We start from the raw sequence: 15807 nt of genomic DNA on the forward strand, positions 1-15807 counted from the left end.
AATTAATCTAAGGGAATTGGGGTGCAGGAATTCACATTAAAAGGGTTACTGAGCATGGGTGAGAGAGCACAGGTCAGGGTACTTTTAGCTTTCTTAAGGGATACAAGGGTTTTTTTTATAGGATAAGCAGGAATAGGGTACTAGGATGGCCAAAAAAGGAAGGATAAAGCGTAGAGTAGAGTGTGTGTGTGTGTGTGTGTGTGTGTGTGTGTGTGTGGGAAGGGGTGAAGGGATTTAGAATGTAAATCTATTGTCTGATCCACACTCCGGAGCAGAAGGTGGCGGTAATGCACCATTATGCTGGGTGCCAACTGCCGTTAAACAAGGTGGAGAAGAGGAAGACTGGTGATGTTCCACAGGGGTCAGAGTTGGACAGCTTCTTTTCACGTTACAAGTCAATGATTTGGTTGATGGAATTGACGGCTTTGTGGCCAAGTTTACAGACAATATGAAGATAGGTGGCGGGGGGGGGGGGGGGGGCAGGTAATGCTTAGAAAATGCTTAGGTAATGCTTAGGAGTCAGCAGAAAGACTTATTTCTGATTTGGAGAATGGGCAAAGAGATAGCAGATGGAATATAGTGTCGGGAAGTGTATGGTCATGCACTTTGGTAGAAGGAATAAATTTAAAAATCAGAAGTGCAAGGGGACTTGGGAGACCTCATGCAGGATTCTCTAAAGGTTAATTTGCAGGTTGAATAGGTAATAAGGAAGACAAATGCAATGTTGGGATTCTTTTGTGAGAGGGAAAGAATATAAACACAAGGATGTGATGCTGAGGCTTTATAACGTATTGGTCAGACTGCATTTGGAGTATTGTGAGCAGTTTTCATCCCCTTAGCTAAGAAAATATGTGCCGGCATTGGAGAAGGTCCAATGGAGTTTTATGAGAATGATTCTGGGAATTAAAGTGCTAATGTTTGAGAAGTGTTTGGGCCTGTACTCTCTAGAGTTTAGAAAAAGAGGAGGGATGTCATTGAAGCCTGTCAGATATTGAAAGGTCTAGATCAGTGCTTCCCACCTTATTTATGTCATGGACCAATACCTTTAAGTAAGGGGTTCAATGGACCCCATATTGGAAACCTCTGGCTGAGACAGAGCAGATGTGGAGTTGTTTTTCTATAATGAGGGAATCTAGGACCAAAGAGCACAGCCTCAGAATAGAGTGATGTCCATTTAGAAAAGAGTGTGGGAGGAATCTCTTTAGCCAGAGAGTGGTGGATCTGTGGAAATCATTGCCACCGACAGCTGTGGAGGTGAAGTTGTTGGCTACATTTAAAGCAGAGGTCGATAGGTTCTTGATTAGCCAGGGTGTCAAAAGTTACAGGGAGAAGGCAGGACAGTGGCTGAGGGGCAATAGATCAGCTAAGTTGGAAAGGTAGAGCAGACTTGATGGGCTGAATGGCCTAATTCATCTCCAATATCTTTTGATCTAGCTTATCTAGCACTGTAGTGACACTCCGTCGAAGGTGATGATCACCTCGATGGATGAAATAAAAGTTACTTGCCACTTCCTAGCCCTTGTCTGAGTGCTGTGCAGTGTCTGCAGGCATTGATTGTTTTGCTGTCATGGAGTTACAAACAGATTTGCAGATTGAGCAGTCAATGAGGTTTCTCAACAGGAGAGGAAGTCACACTAACCAATCAAAAGATGTACTCAATGGTGATATGTGTGGAAATTAACAAATATTGCATCCTTTGCTTTTGTATAGACTAACAGAAGGAAAATTATGAACCAAAGTGTCAGAAGTGTGTCACCCAGCAACTTGGGTTTTGATTGATCAACTTTACATGAATGTGGTCAATATATACCTGCCAATGAGACATTTTCTTTTCCGTTCTGCATGGTACACTTTGATCATCTGAAGATCTGATGGTCTGAGAACGGGATTGCTACTGAGAGAAAAGGAAATATGACTTGATAAGCCGAATGTGATGATAAGGCAGGTTGTCACGCAATCAGCCAGAGAAAAGAAAGTGATGATATTTATACAAGACTTCACCAATCTTGGATCATCTAGAGATACTTATTAGCCAATCAAACATTCTTGACGTCTTGGAAATATTATTTCCTCTTTGTGTATAGTAAATTCCTCAAACAAAAAAAGTGTCAATAAACAAGTTAATGGAGCACTACAAATTACTCCTGAGAGCACAGAGAAGTCTCCTAAATTTCTTTGAACTACTGACGTGGAACTTCTATGTCTTGGCACATGGGGATATTTGTTTATTTATTGAATTGCCCTGAACTCGGAAAACCTTGAGTTAAAACAGGAGGTAGGAACTTTAGTTTTTCCTTCATCTGAGTACAGAGTTACATGGCCTATTTTTGTGATTGTAGTGAGATTCAATAACCAGCAGATCAGTAATTTCAGCCTGGAGGAGAATGGATGTGACCAAGTGACCTAGAATGTACAGGAAAGGGATCATGAATTAGCTCGGCTATTTCCTGCCAGCATTTGTTCTCCAAATTTGAATAACATTTTCAGTATAACCTTTTAGATGTTAGCTATTCAAGACTGTTTATTGACAATCTTCAGTACCCAAGTGTAAAGGAGAACAAAACGATTATTACTCTGGATCAGATGCAAAATTTTAAAAACTCAAAAAAATAAATATAAATACCAAGCTTGGCCTGACTGAACTCCCTGACAAGAGACATTGAAATACCATCCAAGAATTTAAAACTAGCACCATTATTGGGAGCCACTGCATTTCTGCATACTGCCATTTTCAGACCTAGATAATTAATACAATTTGATTGAAAATGGGAGAAGAATAGCTTAATAATGGCAGTCATTGTGTCAAATGGTGTTGCCAACATGGTCTTTCAGGACAGAGTTAACATGTAATGAGTTACCTGTTGTCAAAATGGTAATAGGTTGTTCATCTCCTTATAATGGAAAAACATGCTGATGACCTCAACAAGAGGACCACAAACTTGCTGTGGTTTGGAGACTGGCATGCCTCAATGACCTGGACAACTATGCTGGCTGGAGTCAGGGCTTTATGTTTGTCTCTTGGTAGGGTCACCCAGGCCAAACAGGTCAAAGGGTGGAAGCCAATTTAGGAGTCGTCCACCGATCCTCCAGGTTCGGGGGTTCAACCCTGACCGGCTAAACAAAACCGTTACGGACACACAGCAATGAAGAATCCTCCTACATCCGTGTGTGACGGTATTCCGAGTCATCACCTGGAACTTGCGTGAGTGGCAGTAAACCGAGAGGGAGCTAGTGACACGATGAAGGAAACCGTGACAGTCGCCAGAGATGAGGGGACCTTCATTGTTGCCCTAAGCGCCAGTGGCATAACGAGCAGCTCAGAAAGAAACAGGATACTGATTGTACATGGCCTTGTGTGGCTGTAGCATGACACCCGTCCCATTGATTAACCCTTTAAAACCATGCCAGTTTTAAAGTACAGGAGAAAGTCCAACTTTACTGACTGTCGGTGGGGTCGTTTAGTTCAGTTTTCTAGAGGAACAGCTTGTCATCTATCAGGGCTCTCGTAAGTCTTAGGAAAGAACACTAAGTACCCCAGCAGCAAGCAAGATGCTGGGGTAACTCGGCAACCAAGTCCAGATGAGGGGTCTTCACCCAATGCATTTCCCACCATAGATGCAGTCCAACCTGCTGAGATTCAGTATCTGCAGTCTCTTGTGTTATTCTTCCCCCTTCAGGTAACTACTGCCCTATTCTATCCCAGCTTCCTGCTTGTGTCCCTTTATCACCTCATTTCTATAAAAACGCCTTCCCAACGATCTTTGCCCATGTTCCTTATCACCTGGTCAGTTTTTATTCATCTCGATTTATGTCTTGTCTTACACATCACTATTCTTCTCAGCTCTGTTGTGCAAACCGTAAACACTGCAGTCTTTCTCCAGTTCAGAACAAGGGCCCATCACCCAAAAACGGTAATCGATTTCTCTTCCCACAGATGCAGCTTGACTGGCTGGGTTCGTCCTGTATCTTCTGTAATTATTTCAGGTTCCAGCATTCTAAGTTTCCATTTGTTTTAAATCTATGTAATTTTAACCATCCCGTAATGGAAACAGTTCCTCTCCAGGAATATGACACACTCTGCAAGCTCCACTGTAAACGAGACACTGAAGCTCCTGAAACCTGCCAATTAACAGCATTATGTAAGTACCCAGGTGTTGGGGTGGGGATACGTCTCTACAAAAGAAGTTATAAGGTGTTCCTCCTCCCGTTAGCCTGAAGGTCACCCTTGGGCAAGGTGTCCCACATACCTACACTCCCCCTCCCCTGCCTACTGATTAGGGTCACGTGAAGCCGCGGGACCTGTGGGCTGAGTGGATGGTCGTATGAGTGGCTAGTGCATATCAGAGTTCCTGGCTATGCGACCACTGACGCCAAGCAGACAATCTCTGAAGAGTATTGAAAATGGCTGGCCTCACCCATCTTGTAAAGACACTGCCCAGAAGACGGCAATGGCAAACCACTTCTGCAGAAAAAAAACTGGCAAGAACAATCATGGTCATGGAAAGACCCTGATCACAAATGCCATGCAACATGGCACATCAGAAACAAACCATGTAAGCACCTCCACTAAAAATCGGCAACATTTCCAAGTATCTTCCAAATCTCCTCAAGATCTATTAGGGATAGATTCTTTTCTTCCCCAGTGGTACCAGCATAGAATGAATGCAAACATAAAGTGATCAGAGGGCTTTTTAATAAGCATCTATTGCTGTTTATACAAGTTCAGTGGTAAAATTTGCAGATTCTGGCTAAGACAGATATATAAACAAGGAAATAAAACACTTGAAAAATAATGGGTGTAAACTTTTAAGGCTGTCTGTCAAAGTTAACAGAATGACAGCTTGGCACATTCCCAATTATTTCAATCAATGAAATCCATTCTGCAATGGATAAGAGGTCCACCCTCAATTAATCTTGTTATGTAGTTAGCATTATGTAAAAGAACAACTTAAATTGGCTCCTAAATTACTTGACGGATCTTATGTGGAGAATATCATTGAAATTGACTCACACAGTATTCGCATAACATAAAATACTTGTTGAACACACATTAATATCCATCTGAAGTAAAGTTAGCCTCCAGACAGCAGATACATTGCTCTATTATCACAGCCCAAATGCCTTCATCGTGAACTTGTTCCAAAAGAACGCTTGTTTCTTTTTAAAGAACACAGAGCTTGACTGATATCTGCCATAATTTTTTAAAATATCATTTCTTTGGTAAAGGTCAGTCTTGCGAAATAGGGAAAGCCCGTACTGCCCAGGGCTAAGATACATTAGATTTTCCTCTCAGATGGTCGTTGACAGTTGACTCTGGCCTACACCTGTAAAAAGTTCTGAGACTTATCTGGGGCTGCTCGTGCAATTTGTACTTTGCATATCCAGCAACAGAAGGGTGCAGCTGTGTATCAGATTCTGGGAAATAAAGAAGGTCACATGTCTATCAAGACAGCACTATCAACTGCTCAATGCCCTCTGATATTTTTGTGGTTTTCTGTCAGAGTGTTTATGCTCCTGTTTAAATCAAACATTCTTGGGCAACTGGGATCATTAAAAGTTTGAAACAGTTTGGCTCTTTTTACCTGTTTAGATATTCATGCAAGAGCATGTCTAGTATGTTACCCAGCTCCTTTTCTCTATCTCTTTTAATACATTGTTATCAAACTGTCATCAGTTTCAGATATAAAACGTGTTCCAAATTTCCGCATCTACAACTATTTCTTAACCTCTGTCCTGAAAGTTTGGCTTCAGCTTCGCTCTTCTCATCTTACTTTCCCAAGCCAACAGAAATGGTTGCCCATCCAAACAATTCTCATTAACATATTGAAATTTTCAATGAAGTTATCCCAATCTGAATTTCATGGTCCATCATCATGGTTTCTGTAATCTCTTTGCTTTAACATCTGGAGCACTCCTGACATTCTTTCAAAACATGACCCACTGTTCTTCCACAGTAAATATTTCCTTCTCTGATGTGAGACAGCTGAAACATTCACACTGTTCTGAGTGTGGTCTGAGTCAGGCTTTGCCACACAACATCCAACTACTGTCCTCCAATCCTAAAGCCAGAATGTCATGATGACATCGAGCTTGGAATGAGCCATCAAGTCAGCAATGGTGTCAACCACACACTTACACTCATCCTACATTAGATCCAATTTTTTATTCTCCCCAGTTGAAGAATCTGGTCCATTGTGCCTGAATCCATGATTATCTTCTTTAAGAGACGACTGAGCAGCAGTGTAAGTTTGACATATATATTTAGGAGTTGGTTCTTTCTCTATGGACCTGCTTTCCTGTCGAGTAACATAACATTCCTTCTTCACATTTCTCAAGTCCGGTGTTACGGCAACAAAATCAAGGAAGCATTGTCTTCATGGTGCCGTGTGTCCTTGGGTCATCCACGTGCAGGAACTTCACAAACCCAACAGAAATAGTTTTTCACCCAACTAGTTCTCATTAACTTAATGAAAACTTGAACAAAACCACCTCAATCTCTCTCTCTCTCTCTCTCTCTCTCACACATTTTGCTCTGCTGTGTGCTGAAACTAAAGTTGAGGCTGTGGGCCTGCTCCAGCTGCTGCTCTAGGCTTCATGCCTATGAACACACTTTCATACTGTATGCTGTTTGCTTGCTTTCATTGTTTGCAATGTTTGGTTTTATTCTCTGTCTGTATATAGAGTGTTAGTTGGATTTTTCAAATGGTTTTTTTAGGGGTTCTTGTTTTGTGGTTGCCTGTTGTTATGTATCCCTAGGGGTCATATTTTCTGTGGACTGTCACTTTAAAATGCCGGGAGAATGAGACTAACTTTTGGACAGTGTTTGAGCTGCTCCAGAGAGAGAGAGAGAGAGAGATGAGAGGTGAAGTAATTTGATGGACAATCTGTGTTATGGTTTCTCTGCAGCTTGTTTTGAATGTACAAGGACACACAGACACACAGTTAGAGTCAAGATGGAGTCAGTCAATGAAAGACACCAGTGAGTCAGTCGCTGGTTTAAACTTTCAGTAGCCCAAAAGGGGTGAGTTGAGATTGATCCAGAGTATTGATAAATGACTCTCACAAGTTTGCTGCAACGAGACGTTTGCAGAGAAGAGAGAAGAGAGGAGAGGAAGGTTTGAAACAGAAGAAACCTAGTGTAAAGGAGATCACTGTTTGGACTCTCTCTAAGTGGCCCATGAGGGCGAGTTTGTTTCCATTCATCTACGAAAGTGTGTTTGTCACAGAGTTAATCCACAGGAGTGGGTTCTCTGGTGAGGTGAAAACCTTTGTGAATACCACATTTGTGTTTACCCTTTGTCTGGGTGTGGTAGTTCCCTGAAGTAAGGCACTCCTGTGACAAATCACTGATGGAGTTATTTCGTATGTCATGGAACTGAATAAGTGGCTATCATGTTGTGTGTGATTGGGGTAACCTTGTGGAATCTACTGGTGTGTCGACCCTTGTCTGGGTGGTGGTTCCCTTGAAGATTTTCCCCTTTGTGATAAGCTGCTGTTGGTGATAATCCATATGTGGATTCTGTTTAAATATCCTGTGGCCACCACGTTGGGATGTCCCGTAGCTGAATTCGGGTGTGGTACCACTTGTGTTGAAAGAATATTTGTTGAAGTTCACTGTCAGTGATACTTCTTGTGTGGATAGTTTATAATGCTGTTTATATTATAAATACATGCTGGTAGGTACATATTTATGTACATTTTACTCCATATCCATACTTCAACCTCTAACTTTATTTTGTATGTAAACCTTTATTCTTTATAATTGTTCAATGGTTTTGTTTTTCTTTTGCACGCGGTGCCCTGACCAACACATCACAGCAAACTCCTAAATGAATAGGTCAAAAAAGGTTGACCCTTGATCCTAAATCTTTGATCCAGTTTGACTAACTGCAACTGGTCATAGCAAGAGTAGAAATTAAATTTGCAATATCTTCTTCTGCCTGATTTTAGATATCTGTGCGTTGTCACGCAAGGAAAAAAAGTCAACCAATTCATTTGACCTATTTATACAGTAATTGCTGGCACAGTAATGAATGGTGGCATTTATGTTTTGAAGATATACACAGATTAACTGTACTCAGCCAAACTTTCAGTCCCCACGGTCTTCTCCACAGTCAGGGTGAGGCTAAATGCACACCCATTAAACAGCACTTCATATTCCACCTAGCAGTGGGATGGATATTGAGATCTCCAGCATCTGGTAAACTGCTCCTTATCTTTCTCCTAATAATCTACCCAGTTCTTCCTTCATTCCTAACACCATCCCAATCACCCAGTTCCTTTGCCTCCTCCACCACTTCCATTTGCCCATCATCACCTAACTATACATTCCTTTCACTTGGGTCCCCACCCTTGCCACTGTTTTGAGATGTACCCAACCACGCTTACTTCCGGGGATTAGATGGTCTAACTCTCTGGAGGTTGGACAGCTGGTGTGGCCCCTTTAAGGGTTCGGGACTGTCCCAGTAACTGGCAGTCATGTTTTGGCGCCAAGAATTCGGTGTTTAAAGAGCACCTGAGCAGAGCCTTAGTGCTCAATCATAAGATCAACTAGAGAAGTCATTGAGCATTTTGGATTGCGCTCTGTTCTCGTTCCCGTTTAATTTCATGTCCCAATTCCAGACTCAGATACTCCAGCATCTGGGTCCTAACCAACCTTGTCAAGAGCTCTTATGACAGTAGGACTGAGACAACATGGACCCAGTAGAGTATCAGAGTCTTTCATCTACCGTGGCAAGTCACAGCGTAGATATTTCTAGATGGAGCCTGTAGTCACACGGCCTCCGGGTCACCTTGTGCCAGTTATTGCAGGGAGGAAGCCAGAATCGCTCGGGTGAGACTGTCGGTCGCACTGCCGAGCCAGTCCATCTTTCCACCCTGAAGAGGTTCGAGAGTGAACAGGGTTCTTGCCACAGCTTCTGGACTAGGCCCGTTGGCCTAAAGTACCACTGCAAGAGTTCCTTGCCCGCAACTGTCTTGGATGACTGTCCTCTAGGTTCCGGTCAGATCTAGCAACAAACATTGGTCTTGTGGATGAGGGCTGAGGATCATGTGGAGGACATTATTTCTACATCATTGACTCACCATTGATCCTCGGTCACCCTTGGCTGATCCAGCATAACCCTTCCGTGAACTGGAAGGAAGGGAGAATCATTGCTTGGTCCAGTCATTGTAAGAGCTTTTGTTTGCATCATGGGGATCCTACCACCAGACTCTCTTGAGCCCAACGACCAACATGGGGACAGAATTCGGTGCAAAGTAACCAGAAGCCTTCTGGAGAACTAATACTGCCCTCAGAGACAGACAAGTTGGTTCCAGTCAATGGAACTGTGTGAGTCTCAACCCCGTCTAGTCAGAGGCAAGCTGGAATTGGAAAGAAGAAATCTCTAGTTCAGGTGAAGACCAAGAAGGTGCTCAAGCAGTCAGGAACTCTTGCCACTAAACCCAAGGGATCTAGCCACCAGGTCCCGACTAAAGGTAAGACTCCTAAATATAGACCCTTGGAACCTGTTCCTGGGGGTGCAAGAACCATCTGTAATACCTTGTTGTCTTCATCTAAGGATACAGATGAGGATTTCAACGCTGATTCGGTCACCATTTCAATGAATGAGTCTCGTGAACCTGGGGGGGAGACTTGGAGGTCTGTTGAATCATGCCTGCCACCTCAGAAACCTCAGGAGTCGCTCTTAAGGGAGTATTCTGAGGAACTTGCAACCCCCAGACTGGTCGATGTTCCTTTCATTTACAAGGACTTGGAAGAGGTCTTCAGCAAGTGAAAGCCCTCAACTCTTCCACCACAATGACCCTATGACTATGCTTTAGACCTACTGCCTAGTACTTGTCCTCCACAGGGTCAACTATACATGGTCTCAGGCCCAGAGAGAATGGAAGAATATATAAAGGAGGCTCCCACCATCGGTTTCATTTAGCCCTCCACCTGACCAGCTGGAACAGGCTCCTTCTATGATCAAAAAAAGTGGGAGCCTACAGCCATGCATTGATTATAGGGGGCGAAACTGACTAACAGCCAAGAACCATTAACCCCCTTCCACTGATGAATCCGGCCTTCGAGATTCTCCAAGAGGCAAGAGTACTTACGAAGCTAGACCTGCGGAGTGCATACAATCTGGTCCGCTTAAAAGAGGTTGATAAGTGGAAAACTGCATTCAATACACCGATGTGGCACTATGAATACCTGGTTATACCCTTCGGTCTTGCAAACACTCCAGCAGTTTTTCAGGCCTTTATAAACACCATGCTCTGGGAAACTCTCCATAAGTATGTCTTCATCTACTTAGATCATATCCTAATCTTCTTGGTCTATGGAGGTCATTCACAGTAGGTTCATTTTAAGGAGGCTCCTAGACCATGGACTTTATGTCAAGCCGGAGGAGTCCGAATTCCCCGTGACCATCATTTCATTTTTGCCTTTTATCATTTCTAATAGCAATCTCAAGCTGGACCCCACTAAGACCCAGGCAGTCACAGGTTGGCCACCACCATCCAAGGTGAAACAGGTTTAATGATTCCTGGGATTTGCCAACTTTTACTGGAGTTCATCAGGAACTCTTGCTCTGTGGCAGCTCTGCTGACAACTTTGACCATGAAATCCTCGGGACCTTTTGTCTGGACTACCGAAGTAGAGGCTACTTTTGCAGAGCTCAGACAAGGGTTAACATCAGTTCCCATCTTGGTTTGGCCGAACCCAGACCTTTCCTTCATCATGGAAGTGGATGCCTCCAACATCGGAGTGGGTGTAATGTCTCAATGGTCATCTTCAAGTAGTAAACTGCACCCACGTGCATTTTTCAACAGGAGGCAATCCCTGGCAGAGAGAAACTATGACATTGGGAATTGGGAGCTTCTTGCAGTTGAGTTAGCTTTGGAGACAGGCATCACTGGCAAGAGGGGGCCAAGAACCCTTTTAGCAGACCAGAAGAACCTAGCTTATATTCAGAAGGCCAAGAGACAGAATTCTAGGGAGACAAGGAGGTCTCTTTTCTTTATCTGCTTTAATTTTTCCTGACCTATCAACCGGGGTCGGAGAACTAGAAGCCAGATGCCTAGCCACATTAGCTTGATGAACCAGATTAAGAAAATGTGCCTGCCACCATGTTGCCCCAAGCCAAGGTGGTTGCATCAGTTCATTGGGGAATCGACACTCTCATTCGCAAGGCTCAAGTGCAAGGGAAGATTCCTAAGAATAGTCCTCCAGGTTGGCTGTTCTTCCCAAGTTCTACCTGGCCAAAGGATTCATAGATGATGTAGCAGAAGATGGTTGCCCTTGTGGAGGTTAGTTGTCCCAACACTAAAACATTGATACAGGTATATAGAAAATGATAAGAGGCTAATATGAGAGAGCATAATATGAACGTGACTGTTGGAAAGTATTGTGGAGATTTCAGATGTAGTTTTCTAAAAAAGAAAGTGATGGTTGTGGCACACGCTGCCAGGGGTGGTGGTGGAGGAAAGCACATTAGGGACATTTAAAAGATTCTTAGATAGCTACATGGATGACAGAAGAATAGAGGGCTTAATGGGAAGGAAGGATTAGATTGAACAGCATAGGTTAAATGTTTGGCACAACATCATTGGCTAAAGGTCCTGTACTGTTCTATGTTCTATCTCCTATCATTTCTGAAGTTCCACAGGGCAGTTGCCCCTCAATCAGGTGCTTCTACAATGACCTTGCTTCCATCATAAGGTCAGAAGAGGGGGTATAGATGATGTCTGGATAATTTTCAGTTCTAGCTGCAACTCTTCAGCAAAAGAAGCAACCTAAGTTGGCCTTTCTCCAAGTTAGAACCTCAACACAAGGACTTAGACCTATCCTCCTCCATAGTTAACTTGAAATTAATGGCATTATGATCACTAGATACAAAGTGTTTGTCTACACAAACCTCTGTCTCTTGCCCTGTCTCATTCCCTAACAGAAGATCTAGTATTGCATTCTCTCCTATTGCAACAAAATCTAGGCAATATTCAAGCTCAGGGTGATAAGCAGCAAGAAGTATTTCAGAAGTGGTAGATAATGACTATATCCAACATCAGAGTGTAACAAGCTATCCATATTCAATCTGGTTCTAATTGTATACTCTTCTGAAGTGAATCGTCTGGATTGTTATAGATCAATAGCATAAACTAAATTAAACATTTAAATTTCTTTTCACAGCAGCAGATCAGATTTTTGAAATGTTTTGCATCTCTGGTAATTATCAGATTTGTTATCATTGGCTTACATGACATGAAATTGGTTGTATTTGATTGATTGTGATACCCTGACCCGCACTGCCCAGCAACCCCCAATTTAACCCTAGCCTAATCATGGGACAATTTACAGTGACCAATTAACCTACCGACTGGTATGTCTTTGGACTGTGGGAAGAAACCAGAGCACAGAGAGAAAGCCAACACAGTTGCGGGAAGAACGTACAGACTCCTTATACGTTTTGCAGCAGCAGTAATGTACAAAGACATAAAATTAATTTATTTGTAAATAAATAAATAGATCAATGAACGAGTGAATGAATAGTATAACAAAGTTACGTCCATGAGTTCATTTAGAATTCTGCTGCCAGAGGGAAGAAGTTGTTTCTGAACCATTGAGTGTGGGCTTTCAGATGCCTGTACCTTCTCCCTGATGGTTACAACGAGAAAAACGCAAGACTGGATAGTAAGGATCCTTAGCGATGAAGCATGGCCTCAATAGTGGAGAGGTTTACGCCTGTGATTGAGCTGGTTGGGTGTAGAATCCTCTGCAGGTTTTTGCAATCCTATGCATTGGAGCCACAATACCTGGCTGTGATACAACCAGTCAAAATTCTCTAAACAATACATCTACATAAACTATAATGAAATATCAGCAGATGTAAGTGAGCAATCTTTAAACGGTATGTTTGATTAGGCAAACTGTCTTTTGCACTGATATGCATCCAAATGAGAAAATTATGATTAGACACCTACAAATTTTGGTTATGTATTCCAATAACACTGGCCGACAAGTTTTTGCTTCCTGAATACTTCTGGGCACATCTTTCGGATTTTGGGCTGGTGATCATGAAACCACCATGATACTTTTCTAACATGCACCTATCATTTTTTTTTGAAATAGCCAATAAAAGTTATTTCAATTTATAATTCAGGTCAATTCAAATATTGCTCACAGTGTAAGCTGAGAAGTTTTTTTTTATTTTGCCCAGGCATGCTTGTGCTTAGACAGGGTGAATGCTGCATGCCAGGCCAGGTTTTAGAAAGGCTATAAATTTCCGTGAAGGATTTTGATATTTGAGACAGATGCTTCCCAGAATAACTGATAGCAAGATAAAGATTAAGATTCATTGGTCCACAAATCAACAGATCATCAGGGACAGGCAATTCGAAAAACTTCTAATGCGACTGGAGAAAATCACATGGAAGACATTCAAGGATGCTGTTGAAAATTTTCTTGGCAACTACAGAGCATCAAGCTATGTGCAGCTAGTTGACAACATGCTTCAGGCATACAAAACCATAAAGTGCAACATGTCACTGAAGATTCATTTTCTGCATTCCTATTTAGACTTCTTCCCTGTAAATCTTGGTGCTGTCAGTGATGAGCATGGTGAAAGGTTTCCCCAGGACATTGCACTCATGGAGAAATGGTATCAGGGCAAACGGAATCCATCAATGCTGGCTGATTATTGTTGGACACTTCAACGAGAAGCCTCAGTCACTGAGCACAAAGAAAATCATCAATAAAACATTTTTCGCTTAGTTGAACTACTGCAAAGCATCAGCACTGTTATGCAATTAAATGCATTACATTCAATAAAAATTAATTTTTCTTTCTCCAAATTTCTCCAGAACTCAAAGAGCAGCAACACTGACCCAGAGTCCTTCTGTATTCACATCTTCTTCAAGCATCCCCAAAAATCTGTTCAAGAATGCAATGAAGAAATTCTCCTGGCTTGTCTATTTGCATATTGCCTACAATACTGGAACACAGGGACGTGTGCTGGTGCTGTATGGGAAGGGCAATAATTATAATATGCGCTCGATAAAAATAGTTTAATGAGAAGGAAAAAAATATCATGCTTCTAAAGTTCCTCTCTAGCCTTGGGGTTCCGATGACATATTGCAGCCACATGTCTATATACTATAATTAGTACCACGCTAGAAAAAACCAACAATCAATTTACAGTCAGCAAATTCTAAGAGGCAGAAATGAGACAGAAACCGTATGATCATTTCTGGATATTGGGTGAGGGACAAACGACTGGCAGGACTCCAGGATGAATTATTTTTAACTTCACCTGAAAATCTACTCATACTTAGTCACGTTCTAGAATTGTGGCCCGCAGCACTTCAAGGTTTTATTTTGCAGTAATATACCAGTTTGCTTCCTTCCTTGTCATTATTAGGCTAAGTCCCGTCAGAGTCCTATTGCAAGATGATCACAAAGTAGGCAACTTCAGCCAGTGTCGGGAAATCAGCCTACTGCAATTTCTGCAAGTGTAAATTTAATGAAGAGCTACGTAGAAGGGAAGAGTAAGACCGATCTTAGAGTAGGTTAAAAGGTCAGCATAACATTGCAGGCCAAAGGAATATTACTGTGCTGTAATATTCTATATTTTATGTTCTATGCAAATTTATTTCCTAATTTTTATATTTCAGCTAATGCAATTTGCCACTTAAAGAACCGTATGTTTTTAACTTTAGATGGAAACATTTCTGGATATTTCATTGTCTGATCTTCCTCTCCAAAGGACATAAGCTGACTCAGAAATCATAGAATCATAGAATCAGGGTATGGTTATGGGATAGACGTTTTGTTTTTAACTGATCATATCAGTGCTAGCTTTCTTCCAGAGCAACTCACAAATTCCATACCCTTCCTTATTGTCCACAGCCAACCTTTCCCTCAATGTCAGTGAAACTGTGGTAACTTCTACTTTACAAAAAGACCACTCAACAACTTGATGGCCAAAAGAGCATCTTTATCTGGGACGGCAAATGATATTTACAATACAGAGGCTTCCAGGTACCTCGTGCGTCATGGGTGGAGGAACTATATACAATACATACTGGGAGTAAAAAGAGTGGAAGTAAAGACCCCGCCAGCCTCGGATCCCACCTCTTGCCACCAACGGCTCCTCGATTAGTATTAACTTACTTTTAATAATACTCACATTACAACAGAAACAAAAGAGATTGTCATTGACTTCAGAAAGCGGGGGGAGTGTGGCTGTGCTCAAATCCCTGATTAATGAAGCTGAGGTCTGGGGGGAGGGGGTGGTGTTGAGAGTATCACATTCCTGGGAGTGAACATCACCAATAGGCTGTCCTGGTTGGTGCTCAAGAATTGATGCTCTGGCCAAAAAAGCTCACCAGTGGCTCCACTTCCTCAGGAGACTGAAGAAATTTGGTCTGTTCTTTTGACCTCACCATTTTTTTTTATTGATGCACTATTTAAAGCATCCTATCCGATGTATCATGTCTTGGTAGGACAAGTGCTCTGCCTGTGACCACAAGAAACTAGAAATTGTGGACACAGAAACCAATCTCCCCTCCATGGACTCCATCTACACTTTACATTGCCTCGGAGGGGTAGCCAACATATTAAGACTCCAACCACCCTGCACATTCTTCTCTCCTCCCTTCCATAGGGCAGTAGATACAAAAGCCTGAAAGCATGTACCACCAGGCTCAAGGGCAGCTTCACTCCTGCTGTGATGACATTATCCAGTATGATAAGATGGACTCTTGGCCTCACAATCTACCTTGTTATGACCTTGCACTTCACTATCTACTTGTAATGCAACACTTTGT

Source organism: Hypanus sabinus, chromosome 30 (genome assembly GCF_030144855.1).
Source record: "Hypanus sabinus isolate sHypSab1 chromosome 30, sHypSab1.hap1, whole genome shotgun sequence".
NCBI classification, from domain to species: domain Eukaryota; kingdom Metazoa; phylum Chordata; class Chondrichthyes; order Myliobatiformes; family Dasyatidae; genus Hypanus; species Hypanus sabinus.